This window comes from Microtus oregoni, unplaced genomic scaffold (assembly GCF_018167655.1).
Source record: "Microtus oregoni isolate MIOR12 unplaced genomic scaffold, Mior012 000030F_ref0000283, whole genome shotgun sequence".
Classification (NCBI taxonomy): Eukaryota; Metazoa; Chordata; class Mammalia; order Rodentia; family Cricetidae; genus Microtus; species Microtus oregoni.
The window spans coordinates 27,467,030-27,492,639 of NW_024543089.1; positions in this window are offsets into that span (position 1 = coordinate 27,467,030).

Genomic DNA, 25,610 nt, shown 5'->3' on the forward strand with positions numbered 1-25,610 from the left:
TAGAGTTATTTGTAAAATATAACATTTCTAAAAATTCTAGGAAGATATCCAAAGAAAATATAAATCTTTGCAACAAAATAATTTTAAGAATACGTATAATATTGACCATGTTTTCAAAGAAAAATTTGCTCACAAAAACAATTAAAACAAAACTGGTAATTCCTCCAGGGAACCTGCAGATTCATAACATCTGCAAGGTTGTTTTCTAGGAAAGATATTTAGGCTATGTGTAAGCTTTTGACATAATAACTTAGTGTGGAGATATATGTTGTTTTGTAACTGGTATGTCTGTAACCCATCCATTTTTTTTCCCAAGACGTTGTTATAGATTCTTTACAACTTATGTATAAGGGCTTCATTGCTCAACAAAGTATTTCAGTTCTTCATTTTTCTTGCCTTTATAATTGCACATTACTTACAAGGGCTTTAAAGTTCATTGGTAATCATAACATTTTGGTGATTATTTAAACTCCATAAATATTTTTATGAAAGTCCCATCATAAAGACATTTATTTAAATGAATCTAATTAGTATAATGTTTCAGATTCATTAAGCTTAATTTATTCAGTTACTCCTTTTGATATATCATCATTTAAAATATTAACACAAACACTTAAACTTGCAAAATAAATTTGCCAATTGATTGTACTTAACTTTGGGAAACACTGATACATATTGCCAAAATTAATTTTACTTGATTTGATTTATTACTTCTTGCATATATTAAGCTATTGTGTTTGGCTTAAAGACTAGCATGATATTAAATAGAATCTGCTCCTTCTGTCATTATCCTGAAACTAGAAATAGCAATAAGGAGGTATTAGATCATTTACGATATCTTAGACATATGATTCATGAACATATACACAAAGGCAAATTTGTTATTTCAAGGGTTTTCTTAAGGGAAGTTATCATATGTAGATAAAGTTCAGAATCGTTGCGTCCCTGTTTAGGTGCTGAGGAGCTCCATCTAGACGGGTGAGTGTGTGCTATCCAGGGGCAGATTGTCCCGGAAGAGAGCACAAACCCCCTTCCCCAAGCTCCTTCTGCAGGGCTGTCTTTCTTACACACGACCCCTCACCCCACCGTGGTCTGCAAGGTCCTTTGCTCAGGAACAGGTTTCTGCTCATACACTAAGGCTACCCACCCAGAGCGGTGAGTGCCTGCCTACCTGGCAGGCCTCAAGGACCCCCAAAGGGAGCATGGGCACCTTCAGCTTGTGTGGCAGGGTCTCCTGTGTTCTACTCGACCCAGCCCTGCCCCCCAAGTTTGCCCGTTTGTCCTTGGGTCATTGGATTACCAGGCATCTATGTTTCAGTGTTGAGGAGTTTCATCTGGATGGGAAAGGTTCCTGCTTCCACACTGAGGAGATACACCCAGAGAGTCAGCCACAGCAAAGTCTGGACCAAGACACCAGGCCTCTTCTGGCTCCATTTGAAGGAAGAGATGGGAAGGCACCAATGCAAGAATTCCTCCAACAACCTGAAAGGCAACATGACATCACCAGAATCCAGGGATCCCAAAATAAGAAGAATAGTACACTCTATTCCTGAAGAAATAGAAGAAATCGACTCAAAAGTGAATTATATGAAAATAATAGAGGACCTTAAAAGGAGGTGAAAAACTGCCATAAACAATTAGAGATTACAAACAAAAAGGTAGAGGAAATGAATAAATCGCTCAAGGATACCCAAGAAAACCAAGAGAAACAAGACAAAGCAATCGAACAGGTAAGGGAAGCGGTTCCAGACTTGAAGAATGAAATGGAAGTCATGAAGAAAACACAAGCTGAGTGACGGATGGAGATGGAAAATCTGGGTAAACGAACAGGAACTACAGAGACAAGTACTACTAACAGATTACAAGAGATAGAAGAAAGAATGTCAGACACTGAAAATACCATAGAGAAAATAAGCACACTAATCAAAGAAAATAGCAAAACGAACCAATTCTCATCACAAAACATTCAGGAAACCTGGGACACAATAAAAAGACCAAACCTAAGAATTATAGGAGTAGAAGAAGGAGAAGAAGTACAGCTCAATGGTCCAGAAAATATATTTAATAAAATTATAAAAGAAAACTTTCCCAACCTAAAGAAAGATATTCCTTTGAAGGTTCAAGAAGCATACAGAACACTGAATAGACTGGACCAAAAAAAAAAAAATCTCCTCGCCATATAATAATCAAAACACAAAACATACAGAAAAAGAAAGAATATTAAGAGCTGCAAAGAAAAAAGGCCAAGTTAATTACAAAAGTAAACCTATCAGACTTACACCTGACTTCTCTATAGAAACTATGAAAGCTAGAAGGTCCTGGATAGATGTACTCCAGAAACTAAGACACCATGGATGCAAGCCCAGACTATTATACCCAGCCAAGCTTTTGTTCACTATAAATGGAGAAAACAAAATTTTCCAGGATAAAAACAAAGGTAAACAATATGTAGCCATAAATCCAGTCTTACAGAAAGTAATAGAAGGAAAATCACAACCCAAGGAGTCCAACAATGACCACGATAAATCAAACACCTAGAGACCCTTCACCAGCACAACTCAAAGAAAGGAAACACACAAACTCTACTACCAAAAAAATAAAATAAAATAAAATAAAATGACCGGAGTTAACAACCACTGCTCATTAATATCACTTAATATCAATGGACTCAACTCACCTATAAAGAGGCACAGGCTAACAGATTGGATATGAAAACAGGATCCAACATTCTGCTGTTTACAAGAAACACACCTCAACCACAAAGACAGACATCTACTCAGAGTAAAGGGATGGGAAAAGGTTTATCAAGCAAATGGACCCAAGAAACAAGCAGGTGTGGCCATACTAATTTCTAACAAAGTTGACTTCAAACTAAAATCAATCAGAAAAGATGAAGAGGGACATTTTTTACTCATAACAGGAACAATTAAATGGGACAAAGTCTCAATCCTAAATATCTATGCCCCAATATAAAAGCACCCACGTATGTAAAAGAAACATTACTAAAACTCAAGGCAGTCAACCAACCACACACACTAATAGTAGGAGATTTCAACACTCCTCTCTCACCTATGGACAGGTCAATCAGACAGAAACCTAACAGAGAAATAAGAGGATTAAGGGAGGCAATGAATCAAATGGACTTAACAGACATCTATAGATCACTCCACCCAAATAGGAAAGAATATACCTTCTTCTCTGCAGCTCATGGAACCTTCTTGAAAATTGACCACATACTCGGTAACAAAGCTAACTTACACAGTTAAAAAAAATATTAGTAACAACCTGTGCCTTATCGGATCACCATGGATAAAAGTTAGAATTCAACAACAATGCTACCCCTAGAAAGCCTACAAACTCATGGAAACTGAACAGTCAACTACTGAACCACACCTGGATCAAGGAAGAAATAAAGAAAGAAATTAAAGTCTTTCTTGAATTCAATGAAAATAAAGACTCAACATACTCAAACCTATAGGACACTATGAAAGCAGTGCTAAGAGGAAAGTTCATAGCACTAAGTGCCCACTTAAAGAAAATGGAGAAAGCACACATTGGAGACTTAACAGCCCACCTGAAAGCTCTAGAAAAAAAAAAGAAGCAGACTCACTTAGGAGGAGAGGAAGACTGGAAATAATCAAACTAAGGGCTGAAATCAACAAAATAGAAACACAGAAAACAGTCCAAAGATTCAATGAAACAAAAAGCTGGTTCCTGGAGAAAATCAACAAGATTGATAAACCCCTATCCAATCTAATCACACGGCAGAGAGAAAATACACAAATTAACAAGATCAGAAAGGAAAAGGAAGACACAGACACAGGAAATTCAGAAAATCATTAGATCTTACTACAAAAGCTCATATGCCACAAAATTGGAAAATGTCAAAGAAATGGACACTTTTTTAGATAAGTACCATATACCAAAGATAGACCAGGACCAGGTGAACAATCTAAATAGACCTGTTAGTCGCAAAGAAATAGAAGTTGTTTTGAAAAACCTCCCTACCAAAAAAAGCCCAGGTCCAGACGGTTTTAATGCAGAATTCTACCAGAACTTCCAAGAAGACCTAATACATATACTTTTTAATGTATTTCACAATATAGAAACAGAAAAGTCATTGCCAAATTCCTTTTATGAAGCTACAGTTACCCTGATAACAAAACCACACAAAGACGCAACCAAGAAAGAGAATCACAGGCCAGTCTTACTCATGAACATCGATGCAAAAATCCTCAACAAAATACTGGCAAACCGAACCAAGAACACATTAGAAATATTATCCATTATGATCAAGTAGGCTTCATTCCAGGGATGCAGGGCTGGTTCAACATACGAAAATCTATAATGTAATCCATCATATAAATAAACTGAAAGAAAAACCCATATGATCATTTCATTAGATGCTGAAAAAGCATTTCACAAAATTCAACATGCCTTTATGATAAAAGTCTTGGAGAGATTAGGGATACAAGGGTCATACCTAAATATAATAAAAGTTATTTACAGGAAACCAACAGCTAACGTCAAACTAAACGGAGAGAAACTCAAAGCCATCCCACTATAATCAGGAACATGACAAGGCTGTCCACTCTCTCCATTCCTGTTCAATATAGTGCTTGAAGTTCTAGCAATAGCAATAAGACAACATAAGGGGATCAAGGGGATTCGAATTGGAAAGGAAGAAGTTAAACTTTCATTATTTGCAGATGATATGATAGTGTACATGAGCGACCCCAAAAACTCCAGCAAAGAACTCCTACAGCTGTTAAACACCTTTAGTAGCTTGGCAGGATACAAGATCAATTCCAAAAAATCAGTCGCCCTCCTATACACAAAGGATAAGGAAGCAGAACGGGAAATCAGAGAAGTATCACCTTTCACGATAGCCACAAATAGCATAAAATATCTTGAAGTAACTCTAACCAAGGATGTGAAAGATCTATGTGACAAGAACTTGAAGTTCTTGACAAGTCCTTGAAGAGAGAAATTGAGGAGGATACCAGAAAATGGAAGGATCTCCCTTGCTCTTGGATTGGGAGCATCAACATAGTAAAAATGGCAATTCTACCTAAGGCAATTTATAGATTCAATGCAATCCCCATTAAAATCCCATCGAATTTCTTCACAGATCTTGAGAGGACATTAATCAACTTTATATGGAAAAAAACAAAAAACCCAGGATAGCCAAAACAATCTTATATAATAAAGGATCTTCTGGAGGCATTACCATCCCTGACTTCAAACTCTATTACAGAGCTTCAGTATTGAAAACAGTGTGGTATTGGCATAAAAACAGAGTAGTCGATCAATGGAATAGAGCAGAAGACCCAGATTTTATCCCACAAACCTATGAACACCTGATTTTCAATAAAGGAGCTAAAAGTATTCAATGGAAGAATGATAGCATCTTCAACAAATGGTGCTGGCAGAACTGGTTGTCAACCTGTAGAAGAATGAAAATAGATCCATATCTATCGCCATGCACAAAAATCAAGTCCAAATGGACTAAAGACCTCAATATCAGGCTGAACACACTGAACCTGATAGGAGAGAAAGTGGGAAGTACTCTACAACATATGGGCACAGGAGACAACTTCCTATGCATATCCCCAGCAGCACAGACATTAAGGACAACATTGAATAAATGGGACCTACTTAAACTGAGAAGCTTCTGTGAAGTAAAAGGACACTGTCACCAAAACAAAAAGGCAACCCACTGACTGGGAGAAGATCTTCACCAACCCTGCAATAGACAAAGGTCTGATCTCCAAAATATATAAAGAACTCAAGAAACTAGACTTTAAAATGCTAATTAACCCAATTAAAAAATGGGGCACTAAACTGAACAGAGAATTCTCAACAGAAGAAATTCAAATGGCCAAAAGACACTTAAGGTCATGCTCATCCTCCTTGGTGATCAGGGAAATGCAAATTAAAACAACTTTGAGATACCACCTTACACCTGTCAGAATGGCTAAAATCAAAAACACCAATGATAGCCTTTTCTGGAGAGGTTGTGGAGTAAGGGGCACACTCATCCATTGCTGGTGGGAATACAAACTTGTGCAACCACTTTGGAAATCAGTGTGGCGATTTCTCAGGAAATTTGGGATCAACCTACCCCAAGATCCAGTAATACCACTCTTGGGAATATACCGAAGAGATGCCCTATCATATGACAAAAGCATTTCTTCAACTATGTTCATAGCAGCATTATTTGTAATAGCCAGAACTTGGAAACAACCTAGATGCCCTTCAGTGGAAGAATGGATGAAGAAAGTGTGTTATATATACATATTAGAGTACTACTCAGCGGTAAAAAACAATGACTTCTCGAATTTTGCATGCAAATGGATGGGAATAGAAAACACGATCCTGAGTGAGGTTACCCAGACCCAAAAAGATGAACGTGGGATGGACTCACTCATAATTGGTTTCTAGCCATTAATAAAGAACATTGAGCATATAATTTGTGATCCTAGAGAAGTTAAATAAGAAGGTGAACCCAAAGAAAACATATAGTCATCCGCCTGGATATGGGAAGTAAACAAGATTGCAGGGCAAAACCTGGGAACTTGGGGGTGAGGTGGCATGGGGCTAAGGGGAAATGGGGTGAGAAACATGAGAAGTGGAGAATGGGGGTAGCTTGGGGGAATGGGATGTTTGGGATAAAGGAAGGGTCGACAGGGGAGCAGAGAAATATATATCCTAATTAAAAGAGCCATCTTAGGGTTGGCAAGAGGCTTGACTCTAGAGGGGCTCGCAGGTGTCCAGGGAGATGTTCCCAGCTGGTACCTTGAGCAACTGAGGAGAGGGAACCTGAAATGACCCTATCTTATAGCCATACTGAAGAATATCTTGCATATCACCTTAGAACCTTCATCTGGGGATGGATCGAGACAGAGACAGAGACCAAATTGGAATACTGGACTGAGCTCTTAAGATCCAAATGAGGAGCAGAAGGAGGGAGAACATGAGCAAGGAAGTCAGGACCACAAGGGGTGCGCCCACCCACTGTGACAGTGGAACTGATCTATTGGGAGCTCACCAAGGCCAGCGGGACTGGGACTGAATAAGCATGGGATGAAACCGGACTTTCTGAACGTGGCAGACAATGAAGGCTGATGAGAAGCCATGGACAATGGCACTAGGTTGCAATCCTAATGCATGAACTGGCTTTGTGGGAGCCTAGCCTGTTTGGATGCTCACCTTCCTGGTCCTGTATAGAAGTGGGAGGACCTTGGACTTCCTGCAGGGCAGGGAATCTGGACTGCTCTTCATTCTTGAGAGGGAGGGGGAATGAAGTGGGGGGAGGGGGAGAGGGGTGGGGGAGTAGGGGGAGGAAGCAATGTGTGTGAGGATGGGGAGGGAAATGGGAAACTGGGAGGAGGCGGAAATTGTTGGGTTTTTTTTGCAACAACTAAAAAAAATAAAATAAACAAAAAAAAAAAAAGAATCACAAAATAAAATACAACTTGTAGGAAGCTCATTTACAGTGATATATTCAGAAAGTATCTTCCATGGAGATAAGTCAAGAAGGACTCACTCTAATGGCTTCTGTGCTGTGTCGGTTAGGTTCCTGGCTGATTTTAAGGGAGTTGCCAATCAAGTGTGATTTCCTATGTGCCTGAGTCTTAGAAGGCACAGTACCTTTAATTAAAATAAGCATCCAGTGCACAGAGAAAAAAAAAAGTTCAGAAGCGTTTTCACTGACATGAGATTTATAATCGAAGGGCAAGAATATTCTCAAAAGCTAAATTAGAACCATCTACTTTGTATATCAAGAGTTATGTAAACACTCCTGTCAGCAGCTCCATATTCGCAATGTATTTACCTATTGCTCCATTTTGATATACATTAGGATGCTTCTGAGTTACCAGAAGAGACTGATGTGAACTGAACTCATCTACAGACATAATAACTGTTTACAGTTCTTCTTACTTTGGTCAGAGAGTACTGAGACAAAATAGTAGGATGAAGAGGTGCTTGAGCTGGCTTGCTTTGTTTTGTTTCTACTTAGGTGTTTTATTTTAGCTCTTCTGTAGTTTTATCTCATCATTCTTGATTGTGTGTATTTTAGTATAAAAATTCAATTTAAAAGACAGAAACGTATCTGTTTTCAGAAGTATTACTTTCTGGTGTATTTTGTCTGAGCATAGATATATAGCTTATCCATTCACATCAATATCTGTAAATAACTAACTTGCTATTATAGTTCTTACAAATGGTTTACCACTGCATTTTTCTTAAACGTGTAGATACATCATAGCTTATTGCTTGTTCTGCCTTTGGGTTCCTAAAATATCTCCCATGTCTGTATAATGATTGAGATAACATTTTATGTTGTTGAAGGCAAATATTTCAGGATCAATGTTTAATGTGGAAATTTTCTTACAGATTCACTAGTTATTTCCTACGATTATTGTACACATTGCCAACGTTCCATAGAGCAACATCTGCATGCTGCTGTTTCATAGAGATGTACCAAAAGCACATGTCAATCTGTAAACTTTTAAAAATCTTCCCCACACGCTTATAAAATGTCATTTCAGATGGGTGTTTATTTTCACTTCTCTTATTGTAGGCAGGTCACACCACACATCTTGCCATATGATGAAAAGCTACTTGAGCTACTCTCTCTTTTGTTTTTTTTTTTTTCAAAAACATTATTTTTATTTTTAAAACAATCTTATTTTACATACCGTTCCCAATTCCTTTTTTCTCCTGCTCTCCCCAACTTCTCCCTACCCCACACGCCATTCACTCCTCAGAGAGGGTGCTGCCTTCCATGAGGAGATAACAAAGTCTTTACATGACTTGAGGCAGGAATAAGCCCCCGCCCCATGCCATATCTATCTGGTTTGGTCATGATATCCCTCCATAGAGAATGGTTTCCAAGCAGTCAGGTCATGCACTAGGGATAAATACTGGTTCCACTGCTGGTGGCCCTACAAACTGCCCAAGCCACACAAATTTCACCCACATTCAGCAGACATAGTTCAGTCTTATGCAGGCTTTTCAGCTCTCATTCCATAGTCAGTGAGCTCCCACTTGCTCAGGCCAGCCCTTTCTGTTGGTTTCACCATTATTGTTTGGTCTGTGCTCATAATGTTGCTCTCCACTTTCTATGAAAAAACTCCACAAATTTGGCTCAGTGCTTAGCTCTGGATCTCTGCATCTGCTTCTGTCAGCTACTGGATGAAGGTTCTATGATGACAATTAAGACAATTAGCAATCTGGTTACAAGGGAAGGACAGTTAAGGTATCCTCTCTTTTTAATGTTTTATTCTGATTTTCTTGTGTTTCCTATAGATTTATTGGATTTTAGAAGAATGTTTCAAGAATTCTTTATAGACAACTATATTGGCACTGTGGTCTACGGCTATGCATTTTGATTGATTGTAAGTTTTTTTTTTTTTTTTTTTTTTTTTGTACTTTTTTTAACCTAAGGTTCAGGGAACATTGCAGAAGAGAGAACAGAAAGACTGTAAGATCCAGAGGTTCAGGAAGTTAACTATGAGATAATCTCCTAGGAAGATCAGGAACTAAAATCATAATGTCTACCCAACAAGACTACCTAAACATGAAATAAACAAGGATAACAACAGTAGATATGCCAAAATGAAAGTGGGAGACCAGATAAGACATCAGGCCCACACCAAGATTTATATGGAACTAAGGAATGGTGAGAGTTAAAGAAATAGACTTCTCCAGGAATGAACAACCAATTGATTACCCAATACCAAATGGGCATATCTGAAAACATACCTACAAGCAAAGTCTGGAGGCTGAGGAGGTTAAATTTAGGAATACACACACAGACACACACACACATATGCATAGATATAAAAATATAAGCAATTAATAAAAAAGGGGTCATGAATTTGAAAAAAGGAAAGGAGGAGTATAAAGGAATGTTAGAAAAGAGGAAAAGAGCCAGAAAAATTATCTAATTATACCTGACTTTAAAACATAAGAGAAAAAATAACTATTTATCAATAAGAAATATTAAGCCTTTCTTGTAATGGATTAAAATATGGATTACAATATTTTCTCCATGTTGTCAGCAATCTTTTTATTACTTGATTTTTAATTTTTAAAGATTAAGTATAATTACATCATTTCCTCCTTTCTTTTTCTCCCAAACACCTTCTCATATTCATAGCCTCCATTGTTATTATTATGTATCTATTTTAAATACAGAATTATATAACTACAAGTAGCTCAGTCTTTTCAGTGTTACCTGGATTTATCTCCCAAGGTCCCAATGAGGAGCAGAAGGAGGGAGAACATGAGCAAGGAAGTCAGGACCACGAGGGGTCCTGAGACAGTGTGGGAGATCTATTGAGAGCTCACCAAGGGCAGCTGGACGGGGACTGAAAAGGCAAGGGATAAAACCGGACTCTCTGAACATGGTGGACAATGAAGGCTGATGAGAAGCCAAGGACAATGGCACTGGGTTTTGATCCTACTGCATGTACTGTCTTTGTGGGAGCCTAGCCTGTTTGGATGCTCACCTTACTAGACCTGGATGGAGGGGGAAGGATCTTAGACTTTCCACAGGGCAAGGAACCCTGACTGCTCTTTGGACTTGAGAGGGAGGGAGAGAGGAGTGGGGGGAGGGGGAAGGAGTGGGGGAGGGGGAGGGAAATGGGAAGCTGGGAGGAAGTGGAATTTTTTTTTTCGATAAAAAAAAAGGAAAAAAAATGTCTGATATTTCCAGTAGTCAATAGGACATCACATTCATTGTGGCATGGACAATATTTTATGCTATTTATTTTATTTTTATTTTGTATGACATGTTACAGGGGCAGAGACTCGTTGCTTTTTAAGTGTTGGATATTCCTTTGCTGTGGTTTACTATACTTAGTTTTTATACCCAATGATAAGTTTTCTCATTTAAACTATTTACCGAAGCTGGATTTCCAAATCGAAGTGTACATGTACTTGAAATTTCTTTTTTTTTCTAGACTCTGAGTAGAGGCCACAAATCTTTTCTACTGTTTTCACTAATATATGAGATTTTTTTTTCTTTTTGTAGCTAAATGTAGATCTGTCTTCTGCTCACTAGCTTCTCTCTGTTTCAATGTGTATGAGTTCCTAAATTTTCCCTTGATGTTGAGGAAGGAAATGTTTGTGTAGAAGAATTAATGGTTATCTTAATTTTTTTTGTGAGTGGTATAATGTTTATTATTCCTTCTACTACTTTTGCTATGCAATGGGTTTATTTTAGGTTATGTGCAATCCTGCTGTCCTATTTTTTAGTTAGTTTAAGAGTTGTGGTACTCTTTATCCCTCAGAGACTTAACTACTTGCAATACCTAGCTAATATATTTTATATGAGCAATGATAACAATCTTGTTACTATTCATTTCTATCTTCCTATTTTCTCTGATAATATTTATGCTATGATGAACTTATTGCACTACCTCTTGTAGGTCTAAAGTCTCTACTCTGTAGTTTGTCTTATTTATATTGCCCAGTTCTATTAGCAAATGTGCAATATACCCAATAAGTTTGTCGTATTTTAATTGACTCAAAAGATAAAGAAAGGTCTGAGGATGGAGCTTAATGTTAGAGCATTGAGCTGGAATGTGGGAGACTCTGGGTTCAGTTCACAGCATGTGAAGTAATGTAAAAAGGAAGTTAAGAAACCATAGGAATTTATTTTAACTTTACTCCAACACTATCTTCAAAAATATGTGTTATATGGTTGGCTGTACACTAATATTATCTCCTTTTCCACAGTCAGAGTTCTAAATTATCAGAGCGATAAAGCTCAACATCCATGGACACAAATCACACACGGATCTCAGGCATGCATGATAAGGAGAAAAGGGTAATAGGAAGTAGAATCAAAGTTTATTAAAATATAATTTTATGCCTCGTTTGGTTAGAATTGGCCTGATTTCATTTGCACTTCACATCACCAGCTGCCAATTTAGTACAATTTGGAACTTAAATTATTGATGACAAAATATAATTAAATTTCTTATCAAGTTTAAGAAGCTTTGCAGTTCTTTTGTTGCTATAAATAAAAATAAAAGCCTTGTGATACAGAGTGAAGGGCATCACATGATGTAAACAGTGCTCTGTAACAATTTTGTTTAGAAACAATTTCATACAAAATCCAAAGTTTTTAAGCAGAAGAACTACATCTTTAGTCTTTGCAAGAATTTAATACAATCTAATTTTTATAATACTCTTTCTTTTCCTCTTTCCAGGTCTTTATTCTACAGGGTTCTGTTTTGCTTGCTTGTTTGATGTGGGGTTACCCTCTGTATGCCATGAATACCATTGGCTATTAAAGAAGCTGCTTTGGGCCGGTTGCAGGGTGAAGTAGGTCAAGGTAGGAATTCCAAAGAGAGAGATGGGGCAAGAATAGGCAGAGTCAATAAGAAACCATAGCCACCACAGGAGACAGACCTCAGACACTGGAGGGAATCTTACCAGTAGGCCACAACCATGTGATTATGCACAGATTAAGAGATAGGGGTTAATTTAAGATGTAAAAGCTAGCTAAAAATATGTTTAAGTTGCCGGACGGTGGTGGCGCACGCCTTTAATACCAGCACTCAGGAGGCAGAGGCAGGCAGATCTCTGTGAGTTCGAGACCAGCCTGGTCTACAAGAGCTAGTTCCAGGACAGGCTCCAAAACCACAGAGAAACCCTGTCTCAAAAACCAATATTTATATATATATATATATATATATATATATATATATGTTTAAGTTATTAGTGAAACAGTATTGTAAATAACTCTGTGTGATTATTTACGGTCTGGGTGGACGAAAAATGAACAAGCAGCATCTGTCAAAACCTGCCCTTGCTGATCTAAGTTACCAAAACTTAGCCGCTTCAAAAGACCATAATCGAAATAAGAACTCTACATGAAAGAATCATGTTTCTTACAAAATAATGACTTTTCTTGGTTTTTTGAACTAAAGAAATACCTTATGCCATCTGTATTAAAGAAATAAAAATCACAAGGAAGGTATGCACGGAGTAATGAAGAAAGTGGTGTCATGAAAGAAAGGATTGTTGAAAAATGTGCAAACTGAAATAAAATTCAATTCTCCTTAGTTATTAAATATAACACAGAAAGTTAAACAGTATTTTCTGCCATGTTCTACATCTGAGAAGAGGAGCAATAAGATTTATATATTCCTCCAAATACTATAACTTTCATTTAGTTAAATGAATGCAAATAAAATTATTAAGGAAGCCACAGTCAATACACTTTGGCTAGTATTCAAACAATAAAGTTGGCCAAAAGTCAATTTTATACTAATTATTATTTTTTTAAGTCCTATGAAAGCATTGTTAGCAAGCTCTGATCGCTAAGAACCAGTGTCTTGTCTGAATTACTGAAATTAATATTTTATTAAGATTCCTTTAGTGTTGAATCCTTTATGAACATCAGTGTCAGGAAAATGATATTTACTTTTACAATTGAGTTTTATACTTATAACAAAGCTGAAAAAAACAAATTTCTATAGATACAATCACATATTAAGACAAACCAATGAAACTTGCTACAAGTATGATACACAATTCATAATTTCATTGTCAAATTATAAAGTCCATATGATTTTTTCTCCATCATTAATACCTATAAATTTTATGTAGAGAGCTGGGTGGAGCCACACCTGATAATCAACTCCTAATATTGGCTAAGGCCTGATCACGCAATGATTGTCAGCTGCTTGCATATGCGTGAACCTATGGGCAGTGCCCACCTGGCAATCGGGGTTGGCGGCCTGTGCCTTTTTAAGGGCTGGGAGAGGTTTGCCGGCGGGGGGGGGGGGGGGGGGGTCCTGAATAAACTGCTTGCAAGAAGAGCTCCAGTGTTGTGTCTTCCTTGCTGGTCGAGGTGGGTGCGATAATTTTAAATAAATCATTGTTTAAAATTGTAAAACTGATAGCAGTCACTACTTAGAAACGCAGAGAGTAAAGTCTCTGCTGCTTGCAGTTCAAGGTAAGAAACTGAGTTTGATTCTAGAACCCCTGTGGAATATTTGGAGAGGTGGTATGCACTTATGATTTTATTACTAGGAAAAAGAAAAATCTCTCTGGCTTTCTGGTCATCTAATTGGTGAGTTTCTGGAAACTGAAAGAGCTTATCTCAGAACAATAATGTGGATCACTTCTGAGGAAGGACACTAAACGTCCTCTCACCTCCAGATGCATGTGAACATTTGGCTGTACTCGGGTGTACACGCATGAAAAAAAATTACACAAATTTATAAGACTACTAAGTAAGTTAGAGATAATATTTTTAAGATAAAAGACAGACATCAATTGATACAATTGACTGAGTAATACCAGAATATTGTAAATACCAGTTGTCATAATATTTTGGTCAGTAGAAATTTTGCATGGGCCCACACTTAGATAAGGAACTATAGGTAATCAATGATGTTTGCAAAGATAATTAGTTTCCTCCAGGAAAGAGCTTCACATAGGATGCTTAATCTCAATTTGTTATACATGGACAAATGTATATTTGTATAATGCTAAATGGACTTAGTAAGTTCTACACATGCACATGCAATTCTACTCAAATAACAATAATAAATAGTAAAATAAAAATAATGAATTTTTGATGAGGGGTGAACACTGCAATGTTTTAACAGAGATGGGAATAAATAAAGAAATAGATGTGATGCAGACGCAAGGTTCCTGTATGAAGTTAGGACTTTGGACTTTCCACAGGGCAAGGAACCGTGACTGCTCTTCAGACTTGAGAGGGAGGGGGAGAGGAGTGGGGGGAGAGGGAGAGGAGTAGGGGACGGGGAGAGGAGTGGGGGGGAGGAGTGGGAGGCTGGGAGGAGGCAGAAATTGTTTTTTTCTCAATAAAACAAAAAGAAAGTTAAAAAAATAAATAAAAACCTAAAATAAAAAAAAAGATCATTGGAGCCAACAGTGTTAAAAAAGAAGAAGAAGAAGAAGAAGAAGAAGAAGAAGAAGAAGAAGAAGAAGAAGAAGAAGAAGAAGAAAAGGCAAGGAATTAAGCCATGAACAAAATGAGGCTAAGATTACAATGAGGCAAAAGATATTTGATGGTTTTCTGTTTGGTTCTTTGATTTGTTTGGTTTGCTTCAATTTTATTTGAATCAGGGTATTACTGTGTAGTTCAAGCTGGCTTGAAAAGTTCCTATGCATTCCAGGACTCTCAAACTAGCCATTATCTAATCACAGACTCCATGATGCTGGAATTGCAGGTGTAAACCACTCTACCTCTGGCTTTCCCAGACACACCAAGGAAATCACAGACATGAACTCACAGTGAATGTAACATCATGCACAAAGACTGCACAAATTCATGCCAGACATAATTTCACTATGGAGGGTGGAGGTAGCTATGAAGGGCCATCGTTAGCTGAGGTGTTGTTGCCATCTTAGAGATTCCAGAAAACATTTTCTTTAATGTTATGAACCCAAGTACATTGATTTTTCACATAGTCTGTACCCTTGAGTCATTAGCCAATGCAAATTGGACTTAATAGAAGAGAAGTGGGTAGAATTTATAAAAATAGCTTTTAATATAATCAATTCTTGGAGAATGTGGCACAATCATATACATCTCTTTCTCAAGCTCTTCTGAAATACACTCATTGCACCCTAATCTCCTAATTTTATATTCTCTTTCTTGTGACTTTAGTTTCAGCACACAGGAGGCAAAGGCAGGAGGAGCTCTTTGAGGTTGAGGCCAACCTGATCTACAAAGAGAGTTCCATATCATTGTCATATAGAGAAACCCTGTCTCAAAACAAAAACAAGAACAAAAAACAACAAAGAGAACTGTATGAACAGAAGCAATTCAAACAAACTTCTCTAATATTCTAATATTAACAAATGTATCATGGTATGTGCACATCCCACAACAAACAGAAACACTGATATATTATAATAAGTTCTAAAATCCTACAACTTTTTTGTAATTAGAAAAATCCTATAATGTTTTGTTCTACACCAAACTTTCTTAGATGCTTTTTCTAACAAAATAAATTGAAAGCACAAATAATTACATTAGGAGGGTTAGGTGGAATCGCTTGCAAAGATAAATATTAAACCTATTATATATCTGTGATTGTAACATGAAGAGAATTAACTTCCTTTTCATGGTAAAAGTCTGAACCCTATGTAAATCATCAAATAATTCAAAAACAGAGTTTTAGAAAGAAATATAATTATTTGAGGAGAATTACTAGCATAGTATTGCTTCATGGGACTGATATGAAGCACTAAGATAAACTATGTAAAATATCTTAATAATTTGGATACAAACTTTTAGGAAAGAAAAGAAGCTTCAATCAAGATGAAATCAATTAAAGTGATAAATCTTGATTGACTGCTGGTTATTCCTTTAGCTTACAAGGTATATTACATGTGAAAGATGAATTAGCAAGGTTTAATGCTGCTAAGCATTAACTTTTAACCCTACCAGTTGTGTGGGAGAAGAACACAGATCAAGGTTAAAGGCAAACTTGCACAGCATGTTAGTAGCCAGTGTGATATCTTGAACTAAACATAAACAAGCAAAAATTTTGTGCTACTTTAGTTTAATATAAAATGAAAAAAATTAGCTTTTACTTGCTCTATTACAAGTAATATATAACTTACATTGATTGTTTTGCTTAGGGCCACTACTACTAATCATTGAATAGTACCTTGAAAAACTACAAATATTAATAATATTATAAAATTAAATTTAACTCATACATAGATTGCCAACGACTATCTATTAAATAGTCACATATTTCAATTTACCTTAGAAGTAGTGTATAGTTCTGTTAACATCAGTAATTGAAACACGTTTGATCTTGTACATTTTATCTTACACATACTTACTAGTATTTAAATTTAAAATAGTAAAATTAACACATATACAGCAGTTAGTAATAAAAGACTACAAAGACAAATAAAAATGGATAACCAAGAATCAATGCCAAGATCATATTAATAAGTAAATAATTCTTTTATATATCTTATTTTGATCATAAACAAATATAAACATATTTTTGAAGTGAGAAGTTTAAATACAGTTCTTTTGATTCTTCTCTTTTTAGAATGCAATTACAAACATTGATTTTTGAAGAGACTTTTTTTTTTTTTTTTTTTTTTTTTTTTGAGACAGGGTTTCTCTGTGGTTTTGGAGCCTGTCCTGGAATTAGCTCTTGTAGACAAGGCTGGTCTCGAACTCACAGAGATCCGCCTGCCTCTGCTTCCCGAGTGCTGGTATTAAAGGCATGCGCCACCATCCGGCATCTAATTTGTGATCCTAGAGAAGCTAAATAAGAAGGTGAACCCAAAGAAAAACATATAGGCATCCTCCTGAATATTAACCTTCATCAGTCAATGAAAGGAGACAGAGACAGAGACCCACATTGGAGCACCAGACAGAAATCTCAAGGTCCAAAAAGGAACTCAGGACCGCGAGGGGTGCACCCACACACTGAGACAATGGGGATGTTCTATGGGGAACTCACCAAAGCCAGCTGTACTGGGTCTGAAAAAGCCTGGGATAAAACTGGACTCGCTGAACAAAGCAGACAATGAGGACTACCGAGAACTCAAGAACAATGGCAATGGGTTTTTCATCCTACTGCACGTACTGACTTTGTGGGAGCCTAGGCAGTTTGGATGCTCACCTTACTAGACCTGGATGGAGGTGGGAGGTCCATGGACTTCCCACAGGGCAGGGAACCCTGATTGCTCTTTGGGCTGATGAGGGAGGTGGGACTTGATCAGTGGAGGGGGAGGGAAATGGGAGGCGGTGGCAGGGAGGAAGCAGAAATCTTTAATAAATAAATAAATAAATAATAAGAATAGAACAAAGGCCAAAAAAAAAAAAAGACAAACATTGATTTTTGTGTTGTTCCAAAACCTTCCCATGATGCTAATAAACTTTTATTTCCTTCTAATTAATTACAAGTCTAATTACTCTCTCTATTCTTTGTTATTATAAATAAGTGTTAAACAGAAAATTTTTTTTTTAGTTCATGAGGAAAATAACCTTGTCAAATCCACAGGCAGATGTGTTGGTGGATATAATTGTACATTTTATATATGTATAAATTTCCAAATATTATAAGAATCATCTTACAACAATAATCTTTCAAAAACAACCTCAAAACGTCTTATAATAAAAATGTTCAGGTGATACTTGGAAATATTGTCGTCTACACTCTTACCTTAGCCACTAGTAATTAGGAAGTTCATATGTGTAGGTCATAATCGTTTCTATTATTTAAAGAAAGTAGCTTTGACAAAATTAAAATAATCAAATAAAAATATTACTTCACAGTGATAGTTTTAAAAACCAGTGGTATAATTACATAAAGTATAAAGTTAAGGACTAATGAAACACTTTATTTGAACTGTGCACAGTTAAAGAGCACATAACAAATTCTTAGCTTCATTCAAGAACTACTTGTATATATGTTGTGTATTTCTTGAATTCCCCCCTTTACTGAATACTTTGACAAAGTGAAATTTAATTTGTTACATGAAATTCTAAACAAAGACTTCAATGGTCTTGAAAGATTGAATCAACTTGCACAACCTCCCAGGACACTTCTGTGTGTTTTGCACATTTAGTTAGAAACAAAAAGAATGATAAGCTCTTAAAATGATCCTTCTCTTCTATCCTGTATAAAGAACTTTCAAGAGACCCTTCTTCCCTGAGTGGATATAAAATGGTGAGAATATATATGAATCGATCTTCAAAGGAAAGATAGAGAAGGCAGGAAGCATTTTGGTTATTTGACTGAACATAACAGTTTTTTTCAGAATAAACAGGAAATCTAATGAAATATGGGCATAGCTCTCTAGGAGGTGATTTAATTTAAAATTTTCCGATTTTTCAGCTAGTCCGGATTTATAGCGGACAATGAGGAATACTGAGAATTCAAGAACAATTGCAGTGGGTTTTTGATCCTACTGCACGTACTGGCTTTGTGGGAGCCTAGGCAGTTTGGATGCTCACCTTAGGAGACCTGGATAGAGGTGGGCAGTCCTTGGGCTTCCCACAGGTCAGGGAACCCTGATTGCTCTTCCGAGCAGATGAGGGAGGGGGACTTGATTGGGGGAGGGGGAGGAAAATGGGAAGCGGTTGCGGGGACGAGGCAGAAATCCTTAATAAATAAATAAATTTAATAAAAAAAATTTCCGATTTTTATTTTCATCAAATAAGAGCTTATAAAGCTTTCTATTAGAGAGAAGGTTTAAAAACTATCATGAAAACTGGATGAATGGAAAGCACATCACTGAACTGCAGTATCTCTACCGTTTTGTCCACATTGTACCTCATATATCTTTTATTCATGATTAGTAAACATCGTTTTATACAAATAGGTATAACTGTGAAGTCGGATTTACTAACTAGGGAAATTTGACAACAGCCATAATCTAGGAGTTTTAGCTCAGCTCTTAAGAGCATTTATTCCCTGTACCCACACAAAGCCCACTGTTATCTGTAAGCCTATCGTAGGGGATTTGCTGCCTTCTTCTTACCTTTAGGACACCTCTGTTGTAGAAAATAATTTTAAGGTGTGTTGCATTTGTTTGTACTCTGGACCATTTGTTTAACGATGGAAAGATGTGTTGCTTTTGTTTATACGGCATTTGTTTAACTCTGTGAAGCTGGGATTCTTAGCCTATTTAAAACACCTGATGATCTCATAAGGAGTTGAATGGCAGAAGAGGAGATGGGCAGGGCTGGCAGGCAGAGAGGATAAATAGGAGGGGACTTCAGGGGCCAGTCTCCCAGCCATGCAACCAGCCATGGTGTAAGAATGAGCGTATGAGAGTAAGATACACAAAAACAAGAAAAGAAAAAGGCCCAAAGGTAAAAGGTAGATGGGGTATTTCAAGTTAATAAAAGCTGAGAAGAAATGTGCCAAGCTAAGGCTGGGAGGAGGGAGAACATGAGCAAGGAAGTCAGGACCACGAGGGGTGCACCCACCCACTGAGTCAAAGGGGCTGATCTATTGGGAGCTCACCAAGGCCAGCTGGACTGGAACTGAAAATGCATGGGATCAAACCAGACTCTCTAAACATGGCAGAGAATGAGGGTTGATGAGAAGCCAAGGACAATGTCACTGGGTTTTGATCCTACTGCATGTACTGGCTTTGTGGGAGCCTAGCCTGTTTGGATGCTCACCTTCCTAGACCTGGATGGAGAGGGGAGGACCTTGGAATTCCCACAGGGCAGGGCACCATGACTGCTCTTTGGACTGGAGAGGGAGGGGGAGAGGAGAGGGGAAGGGGGAAGGAAATGGGAGGTGGGGAGGAGGCAGAAATTTTTAATAAAAAAAATAAAGGATATAACACATATATGTATAAACAAATAAAGATATGCATGGAATAAAAAAAAAAGAATAAGCTCCCAAGTGTAATTTTATTTGGAAGCTGGGTGGCAGCAGGCCTCCCAAAGTGACTAAGAGCTAAGGAGTAAAAGACAACCAGCCACATACCACACACACACACACACACACACACACACACACCCCACACACCACACACCACACACACACACACCCCACACACTCACACACATACAAAGTCACTTAACTGCACTGACCATGATGGGTACACCCACTGAAACAGTGGGTGCCTTGGACCTCTATCTGAAGAATGGATGGGAGATGGGGGGAAAGTAGAGCAAATGGAAGAAGGGGAGGAAGAGTGAACTGGGATTGGTATGTAAAATGGAAGAAAAAAAACTGTTTTTTTTTTTAATAAATAAAAAACCAGGGGCTGGAGAGATGACTCAGAGGTTAAGAGCATTGCCTACTCTTCCAAAGGTCCTGAGTTCAATTCCCAGCAACTACATGGTGGCTCACAACCATCTGTAATGGAGTCCGGTGCCCTCTTCTGGCCATACAAACAGACAGAATATTGTATACATAATAAATAAATAAATAAATAAATAAATAAATATTTTTTTAAAAGACCAACCCATGAATTTTCAGTAGTTCTTTGGCCTCAGCCTCCCACATTGCTGGGAATCACAGGCGAGCACCACCAGGCCAGGCTACACGTTCTTTCAAAGTAACCAACAGACTCCAGAACTCATGGACTTTTTTAGTCACACTGCTGTTTTTTTTTTTTTGTTTGTTTGTTTGTTTGTTTGTTTTTAAGGGAAAATCACTTCATCTATTTCTCAGTTTGTTTCTTTCTTTCTTTCTTTCTTTCTTTCTTTCTTTCTTTCTTTCGATTTCTGTCTCTTCCCCGACACTGCTTCCCATTTCCCTCCCCCTCCCCCAATCAAGTTCCCCTCCCTCGTCAGCCCAAAGAGCAATCAGGGTTCCCTGCCCTGTGGGAAGTCCAAGGACCACCAACCTCCATCTAGGTCTAGTTAGGTGAGCATCCAAACTGCCTAGGCTCCCACAAAGCCAGTATGTGCAGTAGGATCAAAAACCCATTGCCATTGTTCTTGAGTTCCCAGTAGTCCTCATTGTATGCTATGTTCAGCGAGTCCAGTTTTATCCCAGGCCTTTTCAGACCCAGGCCAGCTGGCCTTGGTGAGTTCCCCATAGAACATCCCCATTGTCTCAGTGTGTGGGTGCACCCCTCGCGGTCCTGAGTTCCTTGCTTATGCTCTCTCTCCTTCTGCTCCTGATTTGGACCTTGAGATTTCTCTCCGGTGCTCCAATGTGGGTCTCTGTCTCTGTCTCCTTTCATCGCCTGATGATGGTTGAAAATTCAAGGCTAGTCTGAACTACAAATGAGGCATGGGCCACAGAATAAGACTTTGTTTCCAAAAAACAGCATCCAAAGGGGCGTCAGCACTTGCTCAGTGAGTAAGAGTGTTTGCTGAGTGTTGGAGACCTCACTTTAAAACCCTAGCAATGGTCAGCCCTGAAAACATACAGACAAGTAATATTATACAGACTCAGCAAGATGTCGTTGTGTGTTTAGCAATGTATGTTTGTATTATGCATGCATGCTTGTATGTATGTATGTACATATATATATGTATGTATGTATGTATGTATGTATGTAAGACTAATTAATGAAAAAAGAGACCATGGATTTGAAAGTTATCAAAGGCGTCTATCAGAGGGTTTTTGAGAAAGGGGAGGCAGAGATGTGGTACTGTGGTAGTTTAAATGCAATTGGTCCCTACAAACTCATAGGGAGTGACACAGTTTGGAGGTGCTGCTTTGTTGGAGACGCATGGCCTCGTTGGAGGAAGTGTGTCCCTGTGGGGGTGGGCTTTGAGGTTTCATATGCTCTGGATACAGCTCAGTATCAGTCCACTTCCTGTTGCCTACAAGATGTAGGATTCTCAGCTGCCAGCATCCCAGCTGCCTACGCGCCACCATGCTTCCCATTCTGATGATAATGGGCAGGACCTCTGAAACTGTAAGCAAGCCACCCTAATTAAATGTTTTCTTTGTAAGAAAAAAAATCCCAACCCATTATCAATATATCCAGAAATGCATGAATCTCCATTAATGTAGCAAAATATCGATGAAACTGTAGAGAATTAAACAGAATTAATTAATAAATGAAATAAAGAGTAATCATTAATGGAATAATTCTCCTTGATCTTTCAAAGCTTAAAATAAAACAAAGCTTGAAAACTGTGGTGCCAACCTGCAACCCAGAACTTTGGAGGATAAGGTAAAAGGTTTGAGTTCAGCATATATAACATAGTAAGACAGTTTTTTAAAATAATTAAATAAGTTAACAATAAAATGCAATGAAATCTGAATGCATATAATCCTGAAACATAGTTATTTTGAAATAACATAGTCTTATAATAAGAATCAAAGACTCATTAGAGGAGTTTTTAAATATTTTAATCTTTTTGGAGAACATGTAAACAATTCAAAAAGTTAGGTTTGGGGACTAGGAATAGCAAATGCCTTTGCACAATTCTAGGTATATTGTAGTTCTTCATTATAAATTATTATTTTCAAGCTCAACTCTATTGAGTTTTACTAAATGAATCATGAGAACATATGTCTCCTCATATGTTAGAAATAGATGCTGACAAGTTGATTTCTTTCTCATTAGGAAAACTATGATTGTAAACTAAAGAAAAAATGCAAGAAGAATAGCACATTCAGTGGGTTGCCTTTTTGTCTGAGTGACATTGTCCTTTGCTTTACAGAAGCTTCTCAGTCTCAGGAGGTCCCATTTATTCAATGATGCCCTTAGTGACTGTGCTGCTCGGGTTATACGTAGGAAGTGGTCTCCTGTGCCCATGTGTTGTAGAGTACTTCCCACTTTCTCTTCTATCAGCTTCATTGTGTTCGGACTGATATTGAGGTCTTTAATCCATTCGGACTTGAGTTTTGTGCATGGTGATAGATATCTGTTTTCATTCTTCTAACCATAAATAAAGGACATTGAGCCTATAATTCGTGATCCTAGAGAAGCTAAATAAGAAGGTGAACCCAAAGAAAAACAAATAGGCATCCTCCTGAATATTAACCTTCATCAGGCGGTGAAAGGAGACAAGAGTCAGAGACCCACATTGGAGCCCCGGACTGAAATCTCAAGGTCCAAATCTGGAGCAGATGGAGAGAGAGCACAAGCAAGGTACTCAGGACCGCGAGAGGTGCACCCACACACTGAGACAATGGGGATGTTCTATTGGGAACTTACCAAGGCCAGCTGGCCCGGGTCTGAAAAATCATGGGATAATACCTAACTCGCTGAACATAGTGGACAATGAGGACTACTGAGAACTCAAGAACAATGGCAATGGGTTTTTGATCCTACTGCACGTACTGACTTTGTGGGAGCCTAGATAGTTTGGATGCTCACCTAACTAGACCTGGATACAGGTGGGAGGTCCATGGACTTCCCACAGGGCAGGGAACCCTGATTGCTCTTTGGGCTGACAAGGGAGGAGGACTTGATCGGGGGAGGAGGAGGGAAATGGGAGGCGGTGGCGGGGAGGAAGCAGAAATCTTTAATAAATAAATAAAAATAAATAAAAAAAAAAATAAAATCTACTCTTCCCCAGTTTAAAAAAAAATAAAACTAACAGCACAGATGCATATATTTGAATTTTTGTTTTGGAAGAAGATTTGATTAGAGAGAAGGGAAAAAAGGAAAGGGAAGAGAAGAGAGAGAAAAAAAGAGGCAGGTAGGAAAGAGGAAAAGGTAAAAGAATTTTAGAGATCAATAACGTTCTCCATGCTCATCAAAGAACAATGCAAATAAGTGCATTGTTCTGTGTTTTGCTGAGCTAAAAGTAAACACACTGAGAGTATTCAGAGGTGATTTTCTCCCACTGACATATTGACAAATTTCAAATCACATTAGACATGGCAATATCTTTCCTGTTGACAAGCTTTGTTGTGCTTTTGTTCTGTTGAGGACCTCTCCCTTCCTTTACATCTTATCTCCACAGACAGAAAGTTGCTGGACTCCCTGTGTCTCTAGGTCTTAATAAGCAACTCTATCTTTCACCTTTCACTGTGATTGAAACCAGGCTGTTTTTCATTAAGTTAAAACTTGGCAAAATCAATTTCTCAATTCTTTGCAGTTTGCTATCTTATTAGACAGATGATCTTGTAAAGCAGAATGTGTCACCATCACAGACTAGACTTTAAGCTTTTAATCTCCAGGAAATGTCCCATCAGCAAAGAATTAAATGAATGCAGGTTCTTAGAGAAAATAAAATAAAATCAACTAATGAGCATTTTCATTGGTGTATTTTAACATTGCTCTGTACTCTCTGATAGTAACTAATCTGCCTATCATAAGAATATGTGTTTGTATTCAAATAATCAACAAAGAAAATACATTTTTAAATCCAAGGTGTGGTGGTTTGAAAGAAAAGGGCCCCCAAAGGAAGTGGAGCTATTTAAGGCATGGCTTTGTTGGAATGGGTATGGCCTTATTAAGTATGTCACTGTGGAGGCAGGCTTTGAGGTCTCATGTATGCTCAAGCCACACCTGGTGTCTGCGATCACTTCCAGTTGTCTTTAAGTCAAGATGTAGGACTCTTGGCTGATCTCTGTCACATACCATGTGTGCCATGTGCTACCATTTTGTACCATGATGATAACAGAATGAATATCTGAAACTGTAAGCCAAGACCTGACATAAATGTTTTCATTTATAAGAATTGCCATGCTCATAGTGTTTCTTCACAGCCAGAGAAACCCTAGATTTTCCCAAAATAATTTCTGCATGTACATGTTTTCTGAATTTTTCTCGGTTCCCACTTTTAGACAATATTAAAGTTAAATTTTAAACAAACATACATTTATTTTTAAAAGTTCTTCTGAAGTGCTCTTATTTTATTTAGGGAGAGAAAGAGACCAAATCATTTTTAAGCTATGAGACTCAGATTAAACCCAAGTTTAAAGAGAAAAAGAGTACTTGGAAAAATATTTTTGAACATCTGGATAAATGAACTGCCTTAGGGGTACTTAACCCCCAATACTCTGATTGGATTTGAGGTCTACTCCACAAGAAAAATTTATGACTGTAACTGTAAACCTAGTCACAAATCTATAGTTGTAAAGGTCATAGACAAAAACTGGAGAGCTACTGCCATTGTCATTGCTAAATGAGCATGATGCATTTTTCCATTTTTCCATCTAAATATCTGTACTCATAGAGAAGTGTTG